This window comes from Halichoerus grypus, chromosome 4 (assembly GCF_964656455.1).
Source record: "Halichoerus grypus chromosome 4, mHalGry1.hap1.1, whole genome shotgun sequence".
Taxonomy (NCBI): Eukaryota; Metazoa; Chordata; class Mammalia; order Carnivora; family Phocidae; genus Halichoerus; species Halichoerus grypus.
In genome coordinates this window covers 166,753,247-166,767,533 of record NC_135715.1, presented here as the reverse complement: position 1 = coordinate 166,767,533, position 14,287 = coordinate 166,753,247, and positions in this window count along the sequence as shown.

Sequence of the window (14,287 nt, the reverse complement as noted above, 5' to 3'; positions counted from 1 at the left end):
TCTCTCTCTCTCTCTCAATCTCTCTCTCTTTTTCCTTTGATTCTTTGTTTTGTGTCTTAAATTCCACATATGAGTGAGACCATATGGAATTTGTCTTTCTCTGACTTATTTCGCTCAGTATTATACTCTCTAGCTCTATGCATGTTGTTGCAAATGGCAAAATTTCATTCTTTTTATGGCTGATTATTATATATATATATTATATTCCATTATATTATATAATTATATAATTATAATAATATTCCATTATTATAATTATATAATATATAATAATATTCCATTATCTATATATATACATATATATATACACCACTTCTTTATCTAGTCATCTATCAATGGACACTTAGGCTGCTTCCATAGTTTAGCTATTGTAAATAATATTACAATAAACATAGGGGTGCATGTATCCCTTTTAATGAGTGTTTGTTTTTGTATTTTGGGGGTAAATACCCAGTAGTGCAATTACTGAATCATAGGGTAGTTCTATTTTTAATTTTTTGAGGAATTTCCATGCTGTTTTCCAGAGTGGCTGCACCAGTTTGCACTCCCACCAACGGTGCAAGAGGGTTCCCCTTTCTCTGCCAACACTTGTTGTTTCTTGTGTTTTTTATTTTAGCCACTCTGACAGGTGTGAGGTGACACCTCATTGTAGTTTTGATTTGCATTTCCCTGATGATCAGTGTTGTTGAGCATCTTTTCATGTGTCTGTTGGCCATCTATCAGAGATTTCTCTCTTTGGAGAAATGTTTGTTCATGTCTTCTGCCCATTTTTAAATTGGATTATTTGGTTTTTGGGTGTTGAGTTTGATAAGTTCTTTATAGATTTTGGATACTAACACTTTATCAGTTATGTCATTTGTAAATATATTCTCCCATTCTGTGGGTTGCTTTTTAGTTTTGTTGATTGTTTCCTTTGCTGTGCAGAGCTTTTTATTTTGATGAAGTCTCAATAGTTTATTTTTGCTTTTGTTTCCCTTGCCTCAGGAGACATATCTAGAAAAATGTTGCTACAGCCAATGTCAGAGAAATTACTACCTTTGCTCTCTTCAAGGATTTTTATGGTTTTAGGTCCTACGTTTAGGCCTTTAATCCATTTGGAGCTTATGTTTGTGTATGGTATAAGAAGGTGGTCCACTTCTGTTCTTTCGCATGTAGTGTCCAGTTTAGAAAATATTTTTAAAAGAATAAATTCAAGGGGTGGGGTGGGAGGGATGGGGTGGCTGGGCGATAGACATTGGGGAGGGTATGTGCTATGGTGAGTGCTGTGAATTGTACAAGACTGTTGAATCACAGATCTGTACCTCTGAAACAAATAATGCAATACATGTTAAGAAAAAAAGAAGAAGAAGATAGTAGGAGGGGAAGAATGAAGGGGGGGAAATTGGAGGGGGAGACGAACCATGAGAGACGATGGACTCTGAAAAGCAAACTGAGGGTTCTAGAGGGGAGGGGGGTGGGAGGATGGGTTAGCCTGGTGATGGGTATTGAAGAGGGCACGTTCTGCATGGAGCACTGGATGTTATGCACAAACAATGAATCATGGAACACTACATCAAAAACTAATGATGTAATGTATGGTGATTAACATAACAATAAAAAAGTCAAAAAAGAAGAAAAAAAGAATAAATTCATTCTAAGAGGCCAGCAACACCCTGATACCAAACCAGACAAAAACATGGGAAAAGAACACTACAAAGCAGTATCTCTCATGAATGTAGATGAAAAAGCCTCAACAAAATATTAGCAAATTGAATCCAACAATGTGTAAAAAGAATTATATACAACAACCAAGTAGAATTAACCTCAGATATTCACAGCTGTTTCAACATTGGAAAATTGATTGATGTAATCTGTCACATCAACAGGCTAAAGACAAGAAAAATCACATGATCATATCAATAGATGCAGGTTTGACAAAATCCTACACTCATTTATGATAAAAACTCTCAATAAACTAGGAATAGAGGCGAACTTCCTCCACCTATAAATAATAACAAAAAACCTACAACTAAAATATTTAATGGTGAGAAATTAGGAAATTTCCCACTAAGATGAGGAACAAGGCAAGGTCCTCATCACTCCATGTCAACATTATATTGGAAGTCCTAGCTAATGCCATAGGACAACTGATTGGGACAGAGAACATAAAACTGCCTTTGGTCACAGATAACATGGCTATCTATGTAGAAAATCTGAAAGAATCAGCAAAAAACACCCCTTGAACTAATAAGAAATTATAGCAAGTTTGTAGAATATATGGTCAATATACAAAAGTCACATTCCCATCTTCAGCAACAAACAAGTGAAATTTGAAATTGAAAACACATTGTCATTTGCATTAGTGCCCCCAAAAATGAAATACTTGGGCATAACTCTAACAAAATAAGTATGCAGTCTATATAAGGAAAACTATGAAACTATAAAAGAAATCAAACTAAATAAATGGAGAGATGTTCTATGTTCATGGATAGAAAGACTCAATAATGTCAAGATGTCAGTTCTTCCCAACTTGATCTTCAACTTCAACCCAATCCCAATCAAAATCCCAGCAAGTTATTTTGTAGAGATTGCCAAACTAATTCTAAAGTTTATAGGAAGAAGCAAAAGACCCAAAATAGCCAATACAATATTGAAAGAGAAGAAAAAAGTTGGAGGACTGATGTTACTACCTGACTTTAAGACTTACTATAAGGTGACAGTAATCATAAGACAGTGTGGTACTGAAGAAAGAATAGATGAATAGATCAATGGAACAAAATAGAGATCCCAGAAATATAGTCAACTCATCTTTGACAAAGGAGAGAAGGCAATACTGTGGAACAGAGATAGTCTTTTCAACAAATGGTGTTGGAATAATTTGACATCCACATGCAAGAAATAAATCTAAATACAGGCCTTATATGCTACATAAAAACTAACTGGAAATGAGTCACAGACTTAAATGTAAAATGCAAAACTATAAAACTCCTGAAAGACAACATAGGAGAAAATCCACATGACCTTGGGTTTGACAATAACTTTTTAGATACAACAGCAAAAGCATAGCCCATGAAAGAAATAATTGATATGCTGGACTTGACTAAAATTAAAAATTTCTGTTTATGAAAGACAATGTCAAGAGAATTAGAAGACAAGCCATAGGCAGGGAGTAAATATTTGCAAAAGACATATCTGATAAAGAACTGTTATCCAAAATACACAATGAATTCTTAAAACTCAACAATAAGAAAGTAATCCAACTTCAAAAACGAATCAAAAACCTTAACAGACACTTCACCAAAGAAGACATCCAGATAGCAAATAAGTACATTGAAAGATGCTCCACATCATGTCATCAGGGAAATGAAAACTAAAACAATGAAAAAAATAAAATAAAACAACAATAAAATAACACTATGCATCTATTAGAATGACCAAAATCCAGAACAGGGACAATACCAAATGCTGGTGAGTATGCTAGTAGGAATGCAAAACAGTACAGCCACTTCGAAAAATAATTTGGTGATTTCTTACAAAACTAAACATACCCTTGCCATGCAATGCAACAATAGTGCTCTTTGGTATTTGCCCAAAGGATCTGAAAACTTAAATCCACACAAAACCTACACAGAGATGTTTATAGTAGCTTTATTCATAATTGCCAAATCTTGGAAGCAACCAAAATGTCCTTCAGTAGGTAAATGGATAAATAAACTACTGTATCCAGACAATGAAATATTATTTAGTGCTAAAAAGTAATGACCTATCAAACCATGAAAAGAGATGGAAGACCTTAAATGCACATTAATAGGTAGAAGAAGCCAATATGAAAAGGCTACATACTGTATGATTCCAACTATAATACATTCTGGAAATGGCAAAATATGGAGACAGTAAAAAGATCAGTGGTTGCTAGAATCTGGGCAGTGGAGGGTGGTATGCATAAGCAGAGGATATTTAGGGTAGTGAAACTACTCTGTATCATACTGTGAGGGTGGAAACATTTCATTATAGATGTCCAAACCCATAGGATATATAACACACCAAGAGTGAACCCTACTGTAAACTATGAGTTTTAGGTGACGATGTTATGTCAGTGTAGGTTCATCAGTTGTAAGAAATGTACCACTCTGGTGGGGGATGTTGATAATGAGGGAGGTTATGCATGTGTAGGGGCAGGGGAAATATAGGATATCTCTCTCTGTATCTTCCTCTCAATTTTGCTGTGAACCTAAAATTACTCCAAAAATTAAACTTTTTTTTTTTTTTTAAGATTTTATTTATTTATTTGACAGAGAGAGACACAGCGAGAGAGGGAACACAAGCAGGGGGAGTAGGAGAGGGAGAAGCAGGCTTCCCACGGAGCAGGGAGCCTGATGCGGGGCTAGATCCCAGGACTCTGGGATCATGACCTGAGCCAAAGGCAGACGCTTAACGACTGAGCCACCCAGGTGCTCCAAAATTAAACTCTTTTTTAAAAAGAATAAAAATAGGGCACCTGGGTGGCTCAGTTGGTTAAGTGACTGCCTTCAGCTCAGGTCATGATCCTGGAGTCCCTGGATCGAGTCCCGCAACGGGCTCCCAGCTTGGCAGGGAGTCTGCTTCTCCCTCTGACCATCCCCCCTCTCATGTGCTCTCTCTCTCATTCTCTCTCTCTCAAATAAATAAATAAATAATCTTAAAAAAAATAAAAATAAAAAGAATAAAAATAAAACAACATATTAAAATATATGAGGTGCTAATAAGCAGTGCCTAAAAAGAAATTTGTGACCTTAAGTGCTTATTTAGAAAAGGAGAAAGTTCTAAAATGAGCAAGTTTCTATTTTATGAAGCTACAAAAATAGGAACAAATTAATCCCAAAATAGAAGAAAATAATGAAGATAAGAGAATTCAATGAAATAAACATGGTGAAAGGATAGAGTAAAGTCAAGGAAATTAAAAACTGGTTCTTTGAAAAGCTTGAAATTTTTTATAAACATCTAGCTGGGGGAGAAAATGCAAACTAACAGTACAAGGAATGAAAGAGGGGACAAACTGCATAACTACAGACATTAAGAGGATAATTAAGGAAATATTATGAATAAAGTTATGCCAACAAATTTGACATCTTAAAGTAATAAACACCTTAATAAGCACAAATGATCAAATTGAATCAAAAAGAAGTAGAAAAGCCAAATTTCCCCATATCAAATTTTTAAATAATTGAATTAATAATTTAAAACATTTCCATAAAGAAAAATCCTCATGCAGAGGCTTCATTAGTAAATTCTATCAGACATTTAAGGAAGAAATAATGCCAAGCCTACACAAACTACACAAATTATTTCCAAAAAATGGAGAAAGAAGGAAGACTTCTTAACTCATTTTGGGTAAGACCAATATTGACTGGATTCCAAAACTAGGCAAAAATAGTACAAGAAAATAAAACAGGATAATAGTCCTCATGAATTTAGTTGCAAACACCCTTAAGAGTAAGCTATAAAAATAATAATATAGCATGACCAAAAAGGGTTTTTCCCAGGAATGCTATATTGATTTAACATTAGGGAATCGATTAATGTAACTGACCATATTGAAAAATAATGATATACATCTCATTCGAAATATAAAAAATATTTGAAAAAATTTAATACCCTTTCACAATAAAAACCCTCAGCAAACTAGAAGAAACTTTCTCATCCTGACAAAGGGCATCTATGAAAAACCTAAAGTTCACACCATGCTCAATGGTGAAAGAATGATCACTTTCCTTTTAAGATGAGTAACAAAGCAAGGATGCCAATTCTCACCACAATTCAACATTGCTCGTGAAGTCCTTACTACTACAATTAAGGGGGGGAAAGGAAATAAAAGGCAAACATATTAAAAAACATGAAGTAAAACTATCACTATTCACAGCTCACGTGATTGTGTAGAGACAATCCTTAAGAGTTTATGAAAAAATAAACTCTTAAGCATGTATAATAAGGTTGCAGGATACTAAGTTAATATTCCAAAGTCAGAATAGAAACCATTTCTACAAAAAGTCTACCAATGAACGTTTGGAAATTTAAATTTTTTAATAGCCATTTACAATCACAACAAAAGTATGAATACTTAAGGATTAATTTAACAACATATATGTAAGAACCACACATATAAAACTATAAAACATTACTGAGTAAAATCAAAGGTGATATAAATTTTTTAAAAGATGATGTAAATAAATGAAGGCATATAACACATTGGTGGGTCAGAAGACAACATTGTTAAGGTGTCGGTGCTATTCAAATTCATGTATACATTTAATCCCAATCAAAATTTCAGCAGGATTTTTTATATTAATTGAAAGCTGATCCTAAAATTTATACAGCACGTAAAGGAATTAGAATAGCTGGAACAATTTTGAAAAAGAATAAAATTGGAGGACTAATATTCCCTGGTTTTCAGACTTATTATAAACCTCATAGAAAAACTTATTATTGGCACAAGAGTAGATAGATTATAGATTGATTGAACAGAATACAGAGTCCAGAAATAGACCCACACCTACATGATCAATTGCATTTATTTTAAAGTATGCTCCATACCCCACATGGTGCTTGAACTCATGACCCTGAGATCATGAGTCACACGTTCTACCGACTGAGCCAGCCAGGCATCCCTGGTCAATTGATTTTAGACAATGGTGCCAAGGTAACTTCAATCAGGAATAGGATTGTGTTTTTCAGTAAATGGGGCTGTAACAGCTGGATATCTACATGGGGAAAAAAATAAACATTGGATGTTTCCTCACCTCATACACAAATATACACTCAGAATGGATCATAATTCTCATCATAAACCCTAACACTTCTAGAAGAAAGAATAGGAAAAAATCCCTGTGACCTTGGAGTAGGCAAAAATTTCTTAAGGCCACAAAACCCATGAATCATTAAAAAAATATATTTTTGACAAATTGCATTTCATCAAAATGGGAAACTTCTACTCTTCAAAAGATGTCATTTAGGAAATATAAAGGCAAACACTGACGGAGAAAATACTCACAAAACCACAAATCTTTTATCTAGAAATGAGTTGTACACAGAATATATTAAGAACTCTTACAACTTGACGATTCAAAGACAAATAGCCTAATAAAAATGAGAAATAATATATGAACAGTTACTTCATAAAAGAAGATATATAAATGGCCAATAAATATGAGAAAACATATTCAGTATCACTCATCTTCATGGAAATGCTAATGAAAACTACAGTGAGATATTACTCTGTGTCCATTACAATGGCCCAAGTTAAAGTCTTTCATATATGGCTACTGTGAGTACAAAATAATACAACCAAATTTGGAACACAGTTTAATAGTTTCTTATAAATTTAAACAAATACTTCACACATGACTAGAACTCCATTACTAGGTATTTACCTAAGAGAAATAACACATGTTCACACAAAGACTTGCTTACATATGCAAATAGCAGCTTTATTGGTAATAGCCAAGAACCGGGATGTCTATCATGTCCATCAACAGATGAACTAATGAAAAAATGTATTATACATCCGTATGATGGAATAGTACTCAGCAAGAGATGGAACAAGCTATTGATACTTCAGCAACATGCATGAATGTCAAAAAGCATTGTGCTGAATGAAAGAAATCAGCCTGGTGTGAGATTACGTGTATATAAAACACCAGAGAGGCAAATCCAGTCTGTAGTGACCAAAAGATTAGTGGTTGTCTGGTCCCATGAGGGACAGGGTATTGACTGGGAACGGCCACAAATTAAACCAGGTGATGAAAATCCTCCTGAGTGTAGTTTTTAGCTCACAGGCATACCCTTTTGTCCAAACTCACTCCGCAGCATACTTAAATAGGTACATTTCATTCTAGGTTAACACAATAAAGTCCTTTTTAAGGAAACTGAGTCACTGGGAAACAGCATGAAAAATGTGAATTTTCAACAAGTCTGCTTTTGTTTACAGTCAGACGCAGACAGATGCTTTAAAATAAAATGTTGTTAAGGGGCACCTGGCTGGCTCAGTTGGTGGAGCGCATGACTCTTGATCTCGGGGTTTTGAGTTCGAGCCCCACATTGGGTGGAGGGATTACTTAAAAATAAAATCTTTTAAAAATATATAAATAAATAAATGTTGTTACAATCACAATGGTATCATATGGTGAGAGTTTGATCAGAAGGAAACAATTTGATCAGAAGGAAACAATTTGATCAGAAGGAAAAATAGTTTGTAATAGCTCATTAGCAGTGCAGGAGGGGTCCAGATCACCACCTTCTTCCCTCACCCTGACAGCGCAGCTCCGCACCCCCACCAAGTCAAGGCACAAGCAGAAGCAGATGATTGTAGCCGCTCAGTCCACATACCTGGCACACTTTGACAGGTCTTGCTAGGAGACAGCATATCCGTGTTTATCTTTGTGTTTTCTTTCTATCTTGGCGCACAGTTTTGACGTTTACACAAACTCAGTATCTATCAAACTTCAGCTTGTGTTTCACAGTTTACATGGTTGAATTTATATGCTATATTTCAAGCTTAATTGCTTTTTGGAAAGTTACATACTATTATTTCTTTTGAACATCACAATTTTTCATTGTAATGTTCATGATGTGCCCTTCATTTTCTCACGCCTTCTACTGGAATCAAGAATAAAGGAGGTAGCATTTAGATAACAGGCCTGTTCACTAAATACATCTATCTACATGACTATAACAGTCATAGTTATATAGCTATATGCAAACAGCATACTGCTGTTTTATGACATTTTTTTAGAAACCTAAGGAAAGTTACATAATAAATGAGGGCAAGGAAGGTGAAGTTATTAAATTCGTATTCATTTTTCCACTTGGACAATGGCTAGATAGGCGTGACAGACTGGTCTCAGCATTCTGAATGACGACATGCGATGCAATTTGGTAAGTCAGAGCCTTCAAACCTTTCCAATGTTTGGTGCTGCCTCATGATTCTTCATCAGTTCGCCTTCAAATGTTATTTTCAAAATTACAAAATTATGCCCGTTGAATGGCCCCCTGTCAATTAATCTTGCTTTATGTAAAGTAACAACTGATAAATGTTTGCCAGTAAAAGTTACCTTGTTTGCCTTTATCATTGCTTTTCTGATATTCTCTCTGATATTAATATATAAAGCATTTTCTAGTGGACTGGTAAAAAGGTAAGGCTACTTTTTCTGAGTCTCCTCACTTAGATGGCAGATTTATGTGTGCATGCAAATTTCTCTAGTTATTTTTCATAATCTATCTGTCAATCTAGCTGTAAGTTTCCTAAGAAAATTTCTAGAAAATCTTATATAATCTTCATTAATACCATTAGAATAATTTTAGATTCTTTACAGAATTTCTGAATTTATTGTTACAAACGTAAGGCATATACATATAAAACATTACATTGACAAGTATGCATTGCTAAGACCACCAGCAACAAATTATACACCATATTTGATGCTATTTGTGCTGATAGCACATGAATCTTTGCATTAGAAAATGGCTTACAAGTCAGAAAGTGGGGATCTCAACTGCAAGGAAAAAGGTTTAGGTCTGAGAAGGTCACACAGAAGATGTAATGGGATGTGGATCAGGAAGTATAGTGCTTGGTAGAGCTGATGATGAATGTGAGGAGACAGACCTCAAGTTTCAAACCCAGAGCTGTTAATACGGAACAGCGAAGTGCATGAGATTCTAAAGGCTTTGGGCAAAAATAACTTTCAAAGACTGTGAAATCCTCTGAAATAGGAATTCTGAGTTATTCGTTCCTTTATTTGTTGTGTCTATCACAGAACTCGGTACATCAAAGGCGTAAGTATTAGTCAAATGCATAACTTATGAATGAAGTGGAAATCCATCTGGGTTAAAAACAGGGGGTAGTATTTATTCATGAGAGGGGTATACCAAGCTCACCTCTCCAGTCACATCTTCTCTCTTTCTTGCCCATTATCTTCAAATAATACTGATTTTCATTATGTTTTTAGAATACTCAAAACTCTTCCCTGCTAAAGAATTTTGCCCTTGCTATGTGCCATCTGCCTCAAATATATTTCCATAGCTAGCTTTTTTGTCTCAACTCAGAAGCTACATCCTCAGATAAAGGCCTTCTCTGACTACTGTATCTTCAGCATCTCCCCCAATATCACTCTCTATCGCATCACCCTATTAATGTTCTTCGTAACAGCTAACTCAATCTGGAATTATCTCGTCTGTGCAAGACTTCATTTATTTACAGTCTGTGCTATCTTTTCCCAAAGAACACAATTTCCTTGACAATAAAGACCCTGTCTATCTTGTTCACTGTTTTAATCCCAAGTCCTTGGACACAACCTGGCACATGATAAATATTTGCTGAATGAATAAAATAAACTTCTAAATAAAATGTGACATTTTATATCAACATAACTCTGGGTTGAAAATGGCAGAAGAACCTCAACTGGCAAAAAAATAAATTAAATAAGGAACTGATTGGTTTCATCATTTAAGTGATTACATATGAGGTAAAGGAATTGCTACCTGAAACAACACCACCAGGATGCACACATCAGCTTTATTTGCCTCTTCGGGGCTGGCTTCGTTGTCAAACTCTGCTTCAGGCACACATCTTAACAATCAGGCCAGGAAGGGAGAGAGCTTCCTTTTCCTGGGAGCCCAACCTATTTCTCCCTGGTTATACCCTCATCACCGACCCAAAGACTGGCCGGAGGGAAGAAATAAATTGCTTGATTGCAGCCTAACAGGTCCCATCTGGGAGTTACAAGTGGAGTCAATCCCACCCAAATCACAAGACTGAGAATGAGGGAGGGGTGGTTTCCCAAAGGAAACTTGGGGTCTTATTACTAGAAAGAAAGAGAGCAGATGCTGGGCATCCAAACACAAGATACTTTCTACAGTATCTTTCTTCTAATCCCTTAACTGGAATCAATCATAGCTTGATTCAAACCTATCCCTTTTATTTGGATGTTATTTAGCTTTACACAGTTCTGTTATTTCTGATCAGAATAAGGAAGACAGAAAGGAGTGCAGAGGCTATGTTATTTAATAGTCCTTTGGTTGTTCATGAATATTTCTTCAGCTTCTAGTAGCTGGATGCTACTTTGCCAGAATGCCCCCAGAATGCTCTATGGCTCTTTTCTTTGAGCTGGAAGCTGATAGATAATACTTAGGAAGGTCTTGGTGGTATAGCCAGCAGAACTCTGGAAAATGCTTGCTCAGGAGGCAGGGAGGTAGATTTTGCCGTTGGGGGTTATGGAGGGGAGACAGAGAGTAATGTCTCCGCATTAGAGGAATTTCCTCTGACTTCTCTTCTCCCATCCTCAGGCTACCTTGACTTACAGAGCTCTTGAATTCAGCACACTCACCTCTGGGGTTACCAGTTTTGCTCTTTAGTACCTCTGCCTGCCTTCTACCCCTTAAGTACCTTCTCCCTCCCACTTCGCTGCTCTTGTCATACTTCGGGCTCACGTATGTCACCTGCACCATTGCACCCACCTCCTAACTGCTGTCTTTGTGCCTATTTAACCTTTTATAGCTCATCTTCACACAGCTTGAGAGTTATCTTAGAAGTATACACCTGCTCCTTTCCTGCTTACCTCCATCAGGGATTCCTCACTCCTTTTAGATTATAGCAAGGGATAGAAGCCTTTCCCAGTATCTTCCTGTCTCTTTCTGCATCCACATCTCTGACATCTCCTCCTTCCCAGCTCACACTTCATCATGAAACCCTGGCAGTTCTCCAAATGTACTACATTCTTCTACACCTTTGTAGCTTTGTAAAGACACAGCCTAAAACTCTACAAAGACGAACTTCTACACATTACTTAACTCCAACTTTAATCAATGAATGTATAAATGTATGGGAATTATGACAAAAGGAAAACAATGGAATTGTTTTGACTACTTCATTTCAAAGGGGAATATGTGATCTAGATTACATTATAGAAACTGATACCTTCGCAAAAGGGAAATTGTCAAATAGGAAATACCCTGAAGAATACATGTATGCTTGATGATGTTACAGCTAATACAATAAAATTATCGGAGTTGAGCTCCTTTCCAACTCTCTTCAATGTCACAGAAATTCAACTAGAATAAAGATAGTATTCAAAAGACAGGGGACAGAGACAGATCTCTGTTGATGTGCTCTGGGGAGGTCAAGGTGAGCAGACTTAGGAAATGTCTTTGGTCAACAAGAATCTGCTGTATGTCCTAGAGATGTGAAAAAAAGTTACACAAACTCATAGCTTCATATACTAAGTTTGTTTTCCTATTCAGCCATTTAAATCATGAATCAAAAGAGCCCATAAGCTCCCAAAATGAAATGTGGTGTTGGAAAAGATTAGGGATCTAAGTAGGAGCTGAATTTAAGTGCTAACAACATTAAACTAAGAGTCAGTTAAGAGAAAAGGACGTTTACCATTTTACCTGGATTCTGCACTGTTTATAGTTACTTCCAATCCACTGAGTGGTTTTTATAATAATGAATAAGTGGAAACCCACATAAAAGCTATCTTTAAATGCCATAAAGATGAGTAATCTAAAGATAAAGGGTTCAGAGTCATCTTTGCAACAATACGTGGGCAAATTTTCCGTGATCTCATGAGGCAGCTGAAGAAGGATTTAGATCTCTGTCTCTAGCTAGAGATTCTGTCTAGAATTAAAAGAAGAGTTGAGATTAAAAAGTTATTTTTTATTCTGATAGTCATAAAATACTGGGAAATAAAAATTCTTTTACCCAAAACTCTAATCATGTTATTACGGTTTTTCAAATTCTCATAAGTATTGGTAATTTGCCATCACAATAGTTAAAATAAATTCTTATTTATTCCCTGGTTGACTTGGCATACTATTAGTTTCCTGATAAAGGAAGTAAAAAGGCCCATATGCTTGAGAGAACAATCAAAGGCCTTAGAGTCAAACTGAACTGGGTTCAAATCCGGATTCATTCCCTTCGATCCGGAGCAAGTCCTCTAACTTCTGATTATTTCCACATTTTTGAAATGGTGATAACTTCACAGGGTGTTATGAAGATCATATGATAAAATAGACAGAAAAGGCTGAGCTCAGTTTCTATGTTATTCCTAAACTACCCACAGGGTGGGCCATCTTTTCAGCCTAAAACTTCGCTGGATGAGCAGGCAAGAGCTTTACTGAGCAGTTGAGTCCCTATGGGTCTCACGGAGATGGTCTGAGGGTGGAGGACATAGGCAGAGCAGGCCTAAAAAGAGTCAAAGATTGAAATCCTATTCATAAAACCAGATATTTAGTAACTCTTTAGAAAAGATGACAATGGCCTTTACTGATAAAAATTTATGTTTCTAAAATGAAACAACCACTGGTAAAAAAGTGAGTTCGGTAAATAGGTGACTTTCTTCCCTGCAATAAATGCATCACATAAAATACCATAAACACTAGGAAAATAATTGATCTCCATGAAACAAGCAGACAAATAGCAATTATTCAGCATAATTCTAATCAGCCATTATTCTTTCCATGTGGACCATCTATATAAATCTCTGTAATAGGTTTCTATGGGTACCATAACATATTACCACAAACTTAGTGGCTTAAAACAACACAAATTGAGGGGTGCTAGGGTAATGCCGTTGGCTAGGCATCCTACTCTTGGTTTCAGCTCAGGTCATGATCTCAGGGACCTGGGATCAAGCCCCACATTGGGCTCTGTGCTCAGCGCAGAGTCTGCTTGGGATTCCCCCTGCCCCTCCCACTCGTGCTCTCTCTCTCTCTCTCTCTCTGAAATAAAATACATCTTTTTTTAAAAACACACAAATTGATTATTTTATAGTTCTGTAGGTTAGAAGTCCAATAATGAGTGCACTGGGCTAAAATCAAGGTGTCAATAGGGCCATACTCTTTCTGCGGGTTCTAGGGGAGAGTTTGTTTCTTTGCCTTCTCCAGTTGCCTACATTCCTCAGCTTACAGCCCCTTCTGCCATCTTCATAGCCCGCAACAAGAGGCATTCCTTCTTATATTACATCACTCTGACTTCCTCTTCTGCCTCCCTCTTCCACTTTTAAGGATCTTTGTGACTACACGGGGCCTACCCAGATAATCCACTGATTTTAAAGTCAACTGATTAGTAATACTTAATTCCACATACAACCTAATTCCTCCTTGCCAGGTAACCCCACATAGTCACAGGTTCTGGGAATTAGTAAGCATTATTCTACCTACCGTAATCTCTAAGGAAGATCACCTCTGAATCATATACTATTAATCTCTGGCTGTAAATAATATACTGCAACTCACACATACCTTATTCATTCTCTTCCAACGATTCAAAAACAGTGGA